Genomic DNA, 16484 nt, shown 5'->3' with positions numbered 1-16484 from the left:
ACACACATACACAGACACACACACACACAGAAATTTGTTGACAAGCAAGCAACCCTATTTTGTATGGTTTTGTTCCTCCACATAAAACATTGTGTTTTTTTCCAATCAAATCTTTCTTGTAAAGTTCTGCTCCCGTCAAATCTTTTCTTTTTTTTCTGTTTAGGAAAGGGCAAGACTTCTTTAAAATCCACATTTTTAAACAAAACAAAGACACTTAATTGGCTGCAGCATAAATATGATTATTTCACCCATCTACATAAAAACAAATAGAAAAAAAATTTGAACCAATCTCACCTCTTAAAATGTATGAAATGTAGTCATTACATCTCTATTTTTCTCTTTTTCTACTCCATTTCAGCAGAAGTATAAAATAGCCTGGACCAAGCATAACTGACATACATACATTAAAAAGTCAAAAAGAATTTAAATTAAAAGGCTAACAAAATCTGGTCAAATTTCTGATAGCCTATATACATTACTAAAATAACCATAACTATCTCTATAAATTTACCTTATATTTCTCCTACACCAATCATGCTATAATATGACTGGGGCTTTTTGATATATCTAATACACCATAGTAATATTCTTTTCATTACCTTCATACGTTACTTTCTTTTTCTTTAAACTATGGTTTTTATCTACAAAGCAATGCACAAATATTCAAATTTCACTAATAAAATCCTATACTATAACCAATTTCCCTTTGATGGGCATTTGTGTTGCTCCAACATTTTGTAATACTACAATGAATATGCCCAACAAAAGGGCACACATACTCTGTATATACCTGAATATAACTGTACAGTAAATTTCTTGATGGAAACATGGATTTAAAACTATGTCATTGCTGAACTCTCAAACTACTGGGGTGGTACATTCCTCTGTCAGTCAATCAGTCATGTCCGACTCTTTGCTACCCCATGGATTGCAGCTCACCAGGTTCCTCTGTCCATGGAATTATCCGTGCAAGAATACTGGAATGGGTAGCCATTCCCTTCTCCAGGGGATCTTTCTGACCCACAGATCAAATTTGGATCTCCTGCACTGCTGGCAGATTCTTTACCATCTGAGCCACATTCCTTTAGGACCTATTAAAACATAACTTTGGGGTCAGTAGTATATTTGGCTGACTCTGGTTCAGTATTCTCTTAGTCGTCATACTCTCTCATGTACAGTTAAGGGAAATTAAAATGTTAAAGTAATCTAAAATGAGTTCTGACTAGTAAAATCAAGGGAAACACAAGCTGAATTCCATTACTTCTGTAAGTTGCTTGGTATTAAAACGGTAAATGGCAGGTTGCCCACTATTTTATGCACTGTTCTGACACTCTCCTCTGGAAGAAAACATGTACAAAGATTAAGACGGAGGCATGACTAAGAGGAAGTGTTAAGGATGACATTCAAGTGTCTCTGCTCTCTCTGCCCTATGCCTCAGTATGGTTTAAAAACTTTTGTCCTAGCGAATGGTGGTATACAGTGTGGGGTAGTGTCATAACCAACTTGACAATTTATTAATTACAAAATAACAATAAATCTCTAACTTTAAAAAAACCCTGATGTTTAACTCTTTGACATAAATCACAGCAAGATACTCGATGACCCACATCCCAGAGTAATGGAACTAAAAACAAAAATAAATAAATGGGATCTTATTAAACTTAAAAGCTTTTGCACAGCAAAGGAAATCATAAACAGGATGAAAAGGCAATCCTCAGAATGGGAGAAAATAATTGCAAATGAAACAATTGACAAAAGATTAACCTATAAAATATACAAGCAGCTCAGGCAGATCAACATCAGAAAAACAAACAACCCAGTCAAAAAATAGGCAGAAGACCTAAACAGACATTTCTCCAAAAAAAGACATACAGATGGCTAATAAACACGTGAAAAGATGCTCAGCATCACTCATTATTAGAGAAAAACAAATCGAAACTGCAATGAGGTATCACCTCACATTGGTCAGAATGGCCATCATTTAAAAATCTACAAACAATAAATGCTGAAGAGGATTTGAAGAAAAGGGAACTCTGTACTATTGGTGGGAATGTAAATTGATACAGCCACTATGGAGAACAGTACAGAGATTTCTTAAAGAAAAAGAACTAAGAATAAAACTACCATATGACCCAGCAATCCCACTATTTGGCAAATACCCTGAGAAAGCCACAATTCTAAAAGCCACATGTACCCCAATGTTCAGTGCAGCACTATCTACAATACCCAGGACATGGAAGCAACCAAGATGTCCACTGACTGACGAATGGATAAGGAAGCTGTGGTGCATATGTACCATGAAATATTACTCAGCCATGAAAATGGACATATCTGAGTCAGTTCTAGTGAGATGGATACACCTAGAGGCTGTTACACAGAGTGAAATCAGAAAAAGAAAAAGAAATATTGTACATTAATGCATATATGTGTAATTTAGAAAAATGGTACTATGAACCTATTTGTAGGGCAGCAATAGAGTTGCAGACAAAAAGGAGAGACTTTTGACACAGAGCAGGAAGGAGACAGGGGGACAAATTTAGAGAGTAGCATTGAAACATATACATTACCATATGTAAAATAGATAGCAAGTGGGAATTTGCTGTATGATAAAGGAAGCTCAATTTGCTGCTCTGTGACCACCTAGAGAGGTGGGGTGGGGAGGGAGGTCCATGAAGGAGGGGATATATGTAAACCCAGGGCTGATTCATGTTTATGTATGGCAAAAAAACCAATACAACATTGTAAAGCAGTTATCCTTCAGTTAAAAAAAACAACTTTATGTTGGGACTTCCTTGGCACCCAGTGGTTAAGTATTCACCTGCCAATGCAGGGTACACAGGTTTGATCCCTGGCCTGGGAACTACGATCCTACATGCCTCAGAGCAACTGAGCCTGTGCTCTAGAGCCCATGCTCTGCAACGAGAGAAGTCACCTCAATGAGAAGCCTGCACACCACAGCTAGAGAGTAACCCCGACTTGCCACAACCAGAGAAAGCCCGTGCGCGGCACAACGAGCCTGTGCTCTGCAACGAAGACCCAGTGCAGCCAAAAATAAAATCAATAAACCTATAAAAAAATAAAACTGACAAGTTATCTAATTTTCTAAAAATTCTACTTCTGTTAAACACAAATCCCATCTAGGTGTAATGGATTCTTTAACTTAGTAAGTTGTAAAGTTTGTGCCAGAATTTATAATCCTTATAATTAAGGATTCTGCATATAATAATTCTGTATAATTCTTTGGGTATTTTCTTAGTAAACTAATAAAATGGTGTTAGTCTGCCTTCCACATGTACTTTAAACTATTCCTTTTGAAAGCATAAAATTCTAAAGTAATCCTTCCATCATTATTGGGAAAAAAATTGAATGCAAACTAAGAAAAAGATGACTTTTTATTAACACAAAGAGCATTAAACAGCTTCTCTCTCAGTCTCCTCACATATATCCCAGCTCTAATTTTGATGATAATATTTTAAAATAAGGATGACTAAAACTTCACCAGAACCTCCAAAATAAATGTTAACAGTTGGACAGGTTTTTAGATATGTGAGGAACAGCTAAAAGGCTTAGGTAACAAAGAATTAAATAAGAATATATAAAATTATACTCTCACACATAAAATCATGCAAAGACCATGCAGTAGTATATTCTAAATGTGACAAAGAGTACGTATTTCTTTAAATAAAATTTTTCTCAAGTCTAACACGATAAAAAGGCTCCAGCAAACATTTTTGGAAAGATCATTATAACTATCATTCATTTATACAAATATTTACTGAGTGCTTACTAGGTGACAGGCTTTATACTACACAGTGGATATAGAATGACAAAGTAACTGTACCTTCAAGAGTCTATTATTTAGAAAAACTTGATCCTGATTCTTCATAAAGTTTACAATTAAAATCTTCAATGATTTTTTCCATCTTCTCTGATAAATAGTTCCTTTCCATTTTTCTTTAATCTAATAAATAAAACTCAAAACTCCACTCAGAACAGTACAAAAAGTATTATTATATTTAAACAAATATTTCATCCAGACGTAGATTCCATCCAGAACAGAACTGAATACAAGCACAGTCTTGTCCAAATCTAAGTAATATACTAAGCAAAGTAAAAAACAAAGCAGCTTTCCCTCCTTTCACATCTGTAATTACAGTTGTGCCTGCTGGACACTTGAATTTCTTGTCTCCACCCATGATGGGTCACACCATGAATTCATTCTTTCCTAGTATTTCACAATAGGGTCTAGTGATTAACATTTTCACTTTCATACAAAATTGATATGATACTTATTGTTTTTAGAGAACGTTCACCTCCCAAATTTGTCTGTACAACATTTCAAAAAGAAAAAACCAGTACACATATAATAGGAATAAGTTCAATGTTTTCGGGTTTTGTTTCAAATAGGCTAAATCTATCGACAGTAAAGCACTCTCAATTTGGTGAGCAATACATTAAGTGCCCTATATTTGAAGGAGTAAGTGTCTACTTGCAAAATAAATTTACACCCTCCCCCCCTGCAACACACACACAGAGCCTACCTCCCTACCGCCACTCCACAGACACAGCGGTGGGGAGAGTAGAGAGGATGAGGACAGAGACACAAACAACAACAAATGACAAGCCCAAACCCAATTTTCTGAGTCACCAATATCTACTACCTTTCTAAAGGACACCTATTCTACTCCAGGGGACATAACAAACAGTTCCAGGTCACTTACAATAGTATCAAAGGCATGGGAGATAATCAGGATGTAAAAACTATCCAAGCAACCTTGCAATCTCATCCCTCTCTCTGGTTGCCTGATGGTCTGGAGTCGCTGGCAACAAGCTCCAATCAGTCTGCTTTGTCCTGATGCCTGTTACCACTCTGCTGTTCCTGGCCTATCTCTTCACAACAAATCTTGAAAGGTCTGCCTGCACACAACTGCTGCAAGTACTCTTTCAGATTCATAATCCATCTCCTAAGAAATGTATTGCATTCAATTGTCTATGTTCTCAAAAAACTAGGCCCAAAATTGCAAAGTGAGTCCCTTTTCCACTAACCTGATCCTGACTAGAGAGAGAATCTTCAGGGGTCTCCACAAAAGGAAAATCTCAGAGCATCATTGTGCCATTCTAAAGTTTCCAAAGTGGATCTACAGACAGGATCCCAATACAAGCACCCTCATAAATACATACATATATTTACATATATGTGTATATATACACACATACATATATACACATATAAAAAAATACTGATTTCATTCACTGTAACTGTGACTCTGGTCATCCTGAGGATATCCCACAACACAGCTATGTTAGAAGCAGTGTTAACCATTACTTTCAACTTCTCTCACACATTTCAAATATTCAGTTTTACTACCACATCACCAACAAAAACTAACACAATATAAGTAAATGGAAGTTAATATTTACAACTTTTATGTGTGTAACAGATAAACATTAGCATGTTTCATGAAATTACTACTATATTTTATGAAAGCAAACTTAACCCACATTCATATCTTTCAAAAGGTCCCTCACCAATAGACAATTTCCATCCTCTTCAAGAACACATATCACAACATCTCTCTGTGAAAGTAAGTAATAGTTTAAATGGTCGCCACTGAAAAACTAATAGCTTACAAAGTGTTTAAAAGTGTAACAGAACTGCCAAATATATTATGCTCAGGTAAACTCTCTCTTACACAAATTCCCTGACTTCCAGTATAGTGCTTCGTTTTAAAAGTACTTCTCATAAAATATTTTAAGAGTATATATTTGCGTAACTTGATTTTTTTTTTTTAGCACTTCAGCTTGCTTAGGAAATTACACGTAATTTAAGTAGAATCATTATAATGTACATCAGTCGTAGGGTCTTTTGTATCTTACACTTTCAGTACTTAAAGACATATAATAGCATAAGATTTTATGATGTTTAAAATCAAAAATGAAAAACATACAATTAGAAATACACTTCCCAAAATATGTTTCTGATGCAACACACCTAAAATTAGGCTTTCAAAAAACATTTTACCTGTGTACAGTACAAACAGGATGCCAACCTGTCTTTAAGTTGAAGTGGTATCAAAATAAAATTAATTCCTTCACTCAACAAGCACTGTCCAGTCAGGGACATAAGACCCATCTTTAGAAGGGTAACAAAGGCCATTTCTATTCCCTTCTTTCAACTCTTCCAGTTCTTCCAGAAGATAACCATGTCTCCAGTAGCTGTAACTCTCCCTGATCACATGACTTCCTTCTCATGGACAAACCATGCTTCTAATCCCAGTCTTCAGTATGTCAGAGAAAATGCCATTTTATTTAGGGCCATTGGTGGGAAGGACTCAAAATTTTCTAATACATCTAAATTTTTAACAACAAACATTTTTTTAAAAAAGAATCATGGAAATGAGTCCAGAACTGACATACAAAATCAAGAGGTTAAGTCAGTCAAGAAACACTTATGCATCTTACATAAAAATATTCATATATTCTATGCAACTTCCCAATTTCCTGGAATTAATTTCATGTGTCCATTATTTCTACCTCACATAGTTTCTAAAAACTATGTGGTCCTGGAATGTCACTTTATAAATAAAACTATCATTATCTAACTAGGTAAATATAACACATCTGCAATGTTTTCAATATTATAAATATGATGCATGAAGGTGTGATTTTTAAAAATTCAAAGGCTGCAAAGGCACAAGATGAACAGTAAGTCTTTTTGTTACTTGCCTACAATAAAATAGCAATACATTGTTACACTGTTAACCAAAATCTGTAGTGTGGTTACAAGCTTAACTTTAATATCTGTTAAGTTTCTGTTACTTGACTTCCGTTTCTTGATTTATTAATTTTTATGTGTTATCTATTGACTGCCCACTGAAGAAATGAACACTGACTCTTCCTTTGTTGCCCTCTATCTCCCAATTGTAAGGGTTATAACATTTTTTTATTTTGAAAGTTTATAACTGTACTCCTTAACTACTTCACAACTATAATTAAGTCTATTTTATATATTTTCTAGGTTGATTCTAAAAACTAAAAATTAACTGCATTTATAACATGACTAGGTAAATATTAATCCCTGAAGGCAATGCAATTTTATATCATTTAGACATTACTGGTTGAACCAGAAGTGTCCATGTAGTCTAAGCATTTTCTTCTAGTTCTCTTCAGTTCTTTTTCAAAGTCCAAGATTGCCACTGTAGCTACCAGTTTCCTCCCCTGACACTTCCCTACCACCATATCCTCTATCTTGGATTATATTTTCCATTGTATAAAAATATCTCAAATATATTTATATAAGATACATAGTTTTTTCTAAGGGTAAAAATGTACTTGTCTTCACATGATAAATAGTATCATTAAGTATAAAAAATTTAGGTCCAAATCTATTTTGCCCTAGATGGTGAAAATACTGCTTATCTTCAAGCATTCAGCATGGCTGCTAAGATTTCAGTTATCTGATTTTCCATTTTTTATTCCCGCTCTCTGGCAGTTAACTGAGAACTTTCTTTTTATCCTTAGAGTTCTGAAATTTTACCAGATGTGTCTAGATGCAGGTCTTTTTTCATTCATCCTGCGTGGTATTAGATGGGCTCCTTTAATCTGAAGTTTGTTATCTTTCTTTGGCTCATGAAATTTCAATTATTTCTTTCAATATTTTTCTCCCTCCCACTTCCTGTACTTTACTTCTAGAACTAATGTTTACAGATGTGAAAACTTTGTGATATATTTTCCATACCTCTCCATTTTTCCACATCTTTTATTCTTCCGCGTCATACCTAGAGTTCTTCGTCTTTAGCTCAAAATCAATAACCCAGTCTTGATTAATGCTAAATTGTTATTTAACCTATTCATTAACATTTATCATTGTAATTTTCAAAATCTTTTCTGGTTTTCTGCCACTTTTTCAGTGAAATTGATTAATCATTGCAACATGTTCTTAAATCTTAGAAAAATATGTATTACATTTTTTTTTTCTTTGAAGTTTTCTTCGGAATTTTATCTGAGGTCAGGTGTTCTTTCATTCCTCTTAATTGTCTTCCATCTTGATTCTCCTCAATTGTTTGTTTATATTGGCTTATAAAAGATTACTTTTGGGTTTCTCTGACGTTCGGACTTGTTTTTGCAAATGGGTGTCTCACTTAAATGGGAGTGTGATACTATTTAAGTAGTCAGGGCATACAGATAAGCAAGTACCCCAGAAAGGTACCCAAACAAGAAGTCAAGCTTGCTGGCATCCACCAAAAATGCTTTTCTCTGAAGAAGCAAGCTTCAGTGCCTCTGCTACTCTCAGACTCCAAGATCTCAGATGTCCTACTGAACTGTTAGTTTGCTTTCTTACAAGGAACTCTTAGACTTCAGGCCTGAGGGCAGGCACCACTGCCACCAGAGCTGTTTAGACTGGAGGAAGGGCAGGATGGAGGTCCTACTAACCCAGCACTTTAGAAAGTAACTCTTTAAAAAACTCCTGATTATTACCCAGTTACTACTGTTCTCTGTACTTGTTGACTCCAAGCCTGGAGCCTTTCCAAGGTTCCCCTAGGAAAACCTGAGCTTACCTCTGATATCTTGAGTTCCAGTTTCCTTTGAGATTTTGCTGTCAATGCGATCCCGTGAACTTTCTATCTTCTTCAAAATTTCTGGTCTTCTGATGGTACCTGTAGTGGACTGTGAACTGTAATTTTACTATTCAACATGCTTTATCCCCGGCCCACTTTTCTAGCAATATAATCCCTCATGTCTGTGGGGAAAATATTCCATGTGATTTGGGTAGAGGTGAGTCTTCCCAGCCACCACTGGCTAGAATATCCCAGCCCCCTCTCCTTTGGCAGCCATCTTTGTCTAGCTGAAAATAAAACTAATTCAAGAAGAAAAGGGAGACTAAAAATGTTGCGAGAAAACCAGTACTGAAAATATTATTCCAATCTGTACTTATCTATGCTAAAGTTGGATCTTATTCCCCACACACATCTGAGCACACACAAAGTTAAAGAGCTAATGAGGCCCTTTTGCTCCTCTCTAAGGTAGTTTGACCAATGTAATAACATCTGTTTCTTGCTTTTCAAAACTGTGGTTTAGTTCAATCCTTAAATAACCTAAGTGGGATACTGGGAACAAAGAAAGTTAAAGGAATGCAATCAATGCACCATATTTAAAAGAAAAGTTAAGACAAAAACTGTAAAATAAGCCAGAAGAAGTAAAATTAAAATTTACAGTTTGGTATTAAACATAGAATGAGGAAATCACTATAAATATTAAATACATCTTATCATTCCCTAAGACCTCTGTCATACCTATAGGGGAAAAAAAGGCAGATACAAAAACCAGTTATCTCTCAACAAGTTTTTCCCCTGAGTCAAGACTCCAATGATTTAAAAAAGAACATGGAAGGAAAATTTGGTAGTCATTTAAAATGTTCTAATCTATTATATCCCCAAAGAAAATCCTTTAAAAGGTTATATAGTGTCAACCTCTGGGAGAATAATTCTTTATCTTTGATATGATTATTTGGAGAGAGGTATGGAAGGAGTTGTTTACTTTTTAATTTTAGAGATGATAAAAAGCACAGAAGGTCATTGATCTCAATGGATGAAAGATGAAATCTGGTACTCTTCAGCTAATATAAATAATCCAAGGTTCAAAGACCTAGGCCTCAAAAGTTTTATCCTACTGAAAAATCTGCAAAATATTGTATGAATATATTTAAGTACATGTGAGGGAGCATAGGTCCACAGTTTTCATCAGAATCTAACTAAAATCCAGGAGCTACAAAAGGTAAAGAAAACTGCTCCTGACTGTAAAAGAACAATGATGACTTCATTCAAATATTACATTTAACAGTTAAACACAAAAACTCCAAGTAATGAATACCTCCAATATATAAAATAGTGTACTAGATGTTTACATTATCTCCATTCTTTAGAAAAAATTATTAGTTCCAACATGGATGAACAAAAGGAAGTTAAGTAGTAACTTTCCCAAAGTCACACCGTATTACAGAAGGATACAAAAGCAAGTTTCCCACCTTGAATTAAATCTTTCTATACAATGTCCCCCACCTGCCCCCACCGCTCCAGAAGAAATATTGGAAAATAGAAGGCAATGGGTTATTTCATAATGGAATGTAATATTATGTTGGGCACAGAAACTGTCACGTATTCACATGTCTAGGATTTAATGAAACTGGAATACTCTTCAATTAATATTTTTAGGGAAACTTCTGCTTCTAGAAGTGAGGTCAAGAAACCTTAGTATTTGATTAAGATTTATGAATCTTAACATTCAAGACCCAGTGAATGGGTCCTCTTGCTATTCTGTTCTTCTGAGCTCTGTGGGAAACAAAATGAAGTTTCTCATGCATGGAAGACAAAAAGCTGCAATACCAAGCCCATGTTTTTTATGTCTTGGGATACAAAATAAGAGAATCTGGTGATAAGGCTAAAGTAGGTAAGAACTTCTACATATGGAAAGAACTCCCACATACCTAAGACACATTAACAACTTAAAATATATTCCAGAACTAGGCTCTGGCTAAGAGAACTCAGTATCAGAGTTTGGGTTGTAGCCAGAAAGCTGGGTCAAACAGTGGAAAGGGTCTCAGATTGGGAGATGGTAACACTGGGCAGAGTAAGAAAAGCAAAACAGGAAAGGTACAAATGGAAGACCAATCCACAAAGCAAGTTAGAGCTATGTTTCAAAGATTCTGAGATTTAAGAAAACAGCATAGTCAGATCTTTGCTTTATACTTTGCCATTTTATCTAGAACCACTGAATCACCTGCTAAGCTTACAGCAGAGAAGTCATCGAAATATGGTTTGCTTCATCATTCCCAGAAAAGCAGATAAGAATAAGAAAAGGATGCTGCATTTCCCATTACTCTTATCTCTTCCTCTTTATTAACAGTATGGTTAAGCAGTAAAAATTTTTGAATTCTGGAGGAACTGAAGAATATATTCTATTTAAGTACTAAAGATCTAATGAATTCTGAATATAATCCTAAAAGATCATCTAACCCATACAACTATCATTTGTAAAATCTTCACTACAGAATTGGAGAAGGGAATGGCAACCAACTCCAGCATTCTTGCCTGGAGAATTCTATGGACAGAGGAGCCTGGCAGGCTACAGTCCACGGGGTCACAAAGAATAGGACACGACTGAGTGACTAACACTTCACTACAGAATCCCACTTCCTATGCTAACATTGACTCCACCTAAAATAAATTAATCCACATGCACAATTACAGCCAAAGAGTCTTATTGGCAATCTATGAATTCAATAAAATAATCAAATTAAATGGAGTTAGGAAAGAAAATAAGACAGTCAAAATTTTTTAATTACAGATTTTAAATTGTACTTTTTAAAAATAGCCAAACATACTACTAAACAGCAACCCAATTCACAATGCTCTCCATTATTCCTCAAACTTCAGTTTTAAAAACTAGTATTAAAAAAAATAATAAATAAAATAAAATAAAAACTAGTATTTACGGAGACTATTATAGTTCACAAAAGTTTTCACAGAGTGATCTCATCTGACCTTCCACTCAAAAGAAGGTATTATGATATCCCTTTTATGTGAGGCTCTGAGATTCAGCTTGCCTATCACACTTACTTGACAGCATGAATTAAGACATGTAGTAAGTCTAAGACAGCGTACTTCTCACTTCACATCTTAACAACTTATCTACAAGCTATGTATTTTGAGTTGATGTTCCAGAAAAGGTACAGAATAGTATACTATTCACTCACAATCTATGAAATCCATCTCAAGATCACATGAATTTTGCTAAAGATGGACTCAGGGAAATAACAGGATGTGACAGAACAGAGCAACATTAACTACACTCCAGTAAAGTCTTTTTTTTTAAGGAGGTGGGGTGTAGTTCAATGGTGTTCTAACCAACTCTTAAACGTACCAGGACTATTACTACTTATGTATAATGACGCAGAGGTATGTCATGAATTAGAAAAAGATGTCATTCACACAGATTTGTAAATAAGACCTAAATACAAGATAAAATGAGCTCGTGAGTTCTATAATTTATACCAAATATCTCGAGTCAATTATTAGGGAGATCAGAGAACAGAAGGGAAGCACCAAACTATACCAGTTAAAAAAAAACCAGACTTTGATGTGAGACTGCTCATGTTTATATTCTATTTCCATCATTTACTGTGACCTTGAGCAAGTTATTCTTTTCCATGATTTTTTTTCAACTACAAACTCTGGATAATAGTATTATCTACCTCTTAGAGTTGTGAGGATTAAATAAGATACTATACATAATAATAGTATATCGTAAGCACTCATTAAAATATTAGTTATTGGGGTTATAATTACCCAGTGTGCTAAGTGTTATGAACACCTTCAGGAAAGAGGTGATATTTTATCTGTCTCTTAATGGATAAAAGAGTTAGCGGAGAGTGATATCCACAGAGACTAGATATTAATGGGGCTTGAAACCTGACATATGACATAGCACATCCTAAAACATACTAAACCACTAAAAAACCACTGTAGTTTAAAAAATACAGAGCTCATTCACATAATAAAATGTGAGTTATAGAAACAGATCCATGTACCTTTGGTCTAGCACTTTCACCACTGAAATATATCCTAAAACACAAACATACACACACAGAGATACATATCAAAAAGATCCACTGCAGTATTATTTGTAATGGAAGAACACTGGACAAAACCAAAACACTGGCTAAAACACTCAACAAAACCAGGGAAGTCACGATACCTGACAAGGAACCATTCCACAGCCACTAAGAGGAATAAGATAATCGATACGTGGATTTACCTGGGAAGAGTCTATGATAAGATTATTAATTTTAAAAAGAAAATTTCAGAATATCTATATAATGACTCCATTTATCTAAAACAGAAATTTGCTTACACAGATACATGTGCAGATATAAATGTGCAAATACATAGAAAGCCATGAAATCTATATGCTTAAGATTTATACCTTGGGGGTTTCCCTGGTGGCTCAATGGTAAAGAATTCGCCCATCAGGGAGATCCTCTGGTGAAGGCAATGGCAACTGACTAAAGTATTCTTGCCTGGGAAACCTCATGGATGGAGGAGCCTGGTGGGCTACAGGCCATGGGGTTGCAAAAGTGTCGGACGTGACTTGGCAACTAAAATCTATACCTTGGGCTATAGAAGGGTGCTGTGACTCATACTTTATCTTCCTCTACTGTTCAAATGTTTACAATTTATATTTACTACATGATTTAATAAAATCAGAAAGAAGATGATGCATACTCAGGGTTCTGCAGTGACCTAAATGGGAAGGAAATTAAAAAAAAAGGGGGGGGGGGATGGATCAAAAAAAGGGGGGATGGGGAAAGAGGGAAGAAAAAAAAGCGATGTAAGTATACATATAGCTGATTCACTTTGCTGTACAGTAGAAACTGACATAACAGTGTGAGGCAATTATACTTCAATAAAAAAAAAAGAAAAAGATGAAAAAAAAGATAATGCAATCTCCCTTTAAGATTCCACCAGCATTAAACAAACAAAACAAACATCAGTCACAGTTTAGCAACTTGGTTGCATACTTCAGCAAAGGTTTAAATTAAAGGGTTCAGTACAATTAAGACTTGTCTATCTCAGGTCACATGGCAGCTCTTCTATTTTGGCATTTCCTAAATAGCAACTGCATAAGTATTAAATTATTCCTGGCTTATTTGAAATATAGTTTTAAAATATTGAAACAAAACTGAAGAAAACTGGAATGATAATGCAAGAGAACTAAAACACATCCATAGTTTCTTGATCCTGCCCTAAAAGTGTATGGAGGTGTTCAAGTCCAAAGGCAGACTAGTTAAGACTAGCAACATCACAAATCAGTAAGAACATGGTATAGATCCGGTGGGCTTCCCTGGTAGCTCAGCTGGTAAAGAACACACCTGCAATGCAGGAGACCCCAGTTCGATTCCTGGGTCGGGAAGATCCCCTGGTGAAGGGACAGGCTACACTCCAGTATTCTTGGGCTTCCCTGGGGGCTCAGATGGTAAAGAACCCGCCTGCAATGCAGGAGACCTGGGGTTGATCCCTGGGTTGGGAAGAATCCCTGGAGGAGGGCACGGCAACTCACTCCAGTATTCTTGCCTGGAGAATCCCCATGGACGGAGGAACCTGGTGGGCTACAGACCCTGGGGTCACAAAGAGTCAAACACGACAGTACACACAGATGCTGGTAGCTTCCCTGGCAGCTCAGTAGTCCATGGAGTCATAAAGAGTCAGACATGACTTAGCAACTAAACAACAACATAGATGCTGGTGCTGAAAGGACCTTTACTTCTTTAGCAGAAATTTGGAAGAGAGGGAGGGAAGAAAGGAAAGAAAGAAGCCAAGCCTGCTTACAGGTTTACAGGAAAAAAAAATATATATACATACATATATACATATATGTACACACGCGGATTTAAAAAGACCGCTAAGTGAAGTGAAGAATATGGAAAATTACTTTGTTAACCATACAATCCTACGGATGTTAGCTACTTATTAAGAGTTACAGGGAACTGCTTAGTGCTAACAACTAATTTTAAGGACCTTAAGCTTATACAAATGTAATACATATAAAGATGTACGTACTAAGCAGATATAATCCAGTCTATCGTTCTATTATTTAAACATATGAAATGACAATGAAATAGCTAAATCAACTGATTATTTGGAAACAAGAATAAGTTCCTAACCTCCTCCAAAGTCAATATAAATTCAAATCACATGAATTAAATGTAAAATTAAGAGGCTCAATAGCCAAGAGGTAGAAGCAACTCAAATGTCCATCAATGGATGAATGGATAAAACAAAATGTAGTATATACATACAATGGAATATTTAGTCCTAGAATGGAAGGAAATACTGTCACATGATACAGCATGGATGAATCTTAAGTATATTATGCTAAATGAAATAAGTCAGTCACAAAAAGACAAGTACCATCTGATTCTACTTATATGCAATATCTAAAGTAGTCAAAATAATAGAAACAGAAAGTAGAACATTGGCTGCCAGGCATTGGAGAAAAGGAAAATGGAAAACTGTTGTCCATTGAGTATAGAATTTCAGTTTTGCAAGATGAAGAAGTTCCGCAGATCTACTACACAACAATGTGAATGTACGTAACATTACTTAGCTGTACATGTAAATGGTTAAAATAATAAATTTTATGTTGTACTGGTAGCCACAATTATTTTAATTATAAAAAATTAAGAAGTACACACTACTTAAATCACTAAAGAATTAACTATAAAGAGCTCAAATAAAGCACTGGATCAAACTTCTAGCAGTTCAATGGCATAAAAGTAAAAACAAAACATATAAGGTTAAAAGGAAAAAAGCTACATATAAATTAAATCTGTAAAGCACCATTTGTGTAAGACTGATGTAAGACTGAAATTATAGTTTCTCCCAATAAGTTTAAAACTATAATATGAAATGAATAATCTCCATAGAAAATACAAATTAAAATGTTAATAAAATCAAACCCAACAGAATGTTAAAACTACATCATAATAAGCATTTCAAACGCAGTTTAATATTAGTAAATTTATTATTGCAAATTCACTATATGAATAGCTTGGGAGGGGGAAGAAAGAAAAAATTATCTTTTCAATAGATGCCAAAAAGCTTTTGATAAAATTCAGTATACCTTTTCTGATAATATTTAGTAGGTTAAGAGAAAGAGATATACTAAATTGATAAAGTGAAAGTGTTAGTTGCTCCGTTGTGTCTGACTCTTTGCAACACCATGGACTGTAGCCCACCAGGCTTCTCAGCTTCTCTGTGCATGGAATTCTCCAAGCAAGACTACTTCAGGGTTGAGCCTTTCTTCTCCAGGGGATCTTTCTGACTCTGGGAACGAACCCAGGTCTCCTGAATTGCATGCAGACACTTTACTGTCTGAGCCAGCAGGGAAGCTCATAAAGAATGGAGCATGTGTGTGCGTGCATGCTCAGTCACTCAGTTGTGCCCAACTCTGCAACTCATGGACTGTAGCCTACCAGGCTCCTCTGTCCATGGAATTTTCCAGGCAAGAATCCTGGAGTGGCTTGCCATTGCCTCCTTCAGGGGTCTTCCTGACTCAGGGATCGAACCCATGTCTCCTGCGTCTCCTGCACTGGCAGGAGGGTTCTTTACCACCAGCGCCACCTAGGAAGTCAAAATTAACATAGGATTATACCTGGAGACCAAACAGCACTCCCATTACAAGGGAAAGATAAAGACAGCCTATATTACTTTTTATTCAGCATTTTGGGAGTGTTCGAAAGTGATGCAATAAGAAAGGAAAAACCACAGATGTACATACTGAAAAAGAGAAGACAATCATTATTGGACTCAATATAGCACTTTAGTCAAAAAAACAAAAAAAAACTGACTTAGAAGAATTAAGTTTAGTGGCCATATACACAAAGATCAAAATATCAAAATCAATACGCTCCTAGACTCTGAAAATAA

At 35.4% G+C, this 16484-nt stretch overlaps 1 protein-coding gene across 8 annotated transcripts in view; it reads right to left on the bottom strand.

The window, feature by feature from the left end:
- The window catches only part of ANKRD17 (ankyrin repeat domain 17), a 167598-nt gene that overhangs the window by 135999 nt on the left and 15115 nt on the right, over positions 1-16484 (bottom strand). The window contains exon 1 of one of the 8 annotated variants that reach the window (XM_020885339.2): positions 8559-9312. The exons of the other annotated variants lie outside the window; for them this stretch is intronic. The gene's annotated coding sequence lies outside the window, so the exon portion shown is untranslated. Of the gene's footprint in view, positions 1-8558; positions 9313-16484 lie in introns of those variants that run through there. 8 annotated transcript variants of the gene reach the window in all.

Source organism: Odocoileus virginianus, chromosome 29 (assembly GCF_023699985.2).
Source record: "Odocoileus virginianus isolate 20LAN1187 ecotype Illinois chromosome 29, Ovbor_1.2, whole genome shotgun sequence".
Classification (NCBI taxonomy): domain Eukaryota; kingdom Metazoa; phylum Chordata; class Mammalia; order Artiodactyla; family Cervidae; genus Odocoileus; species Odocoileus virginianus.
The sequence above is the reverse complement of the archived record's forward strand: the minus strand, read 5'-3'. Positions and strand labels throughout refer to the sequence as shown.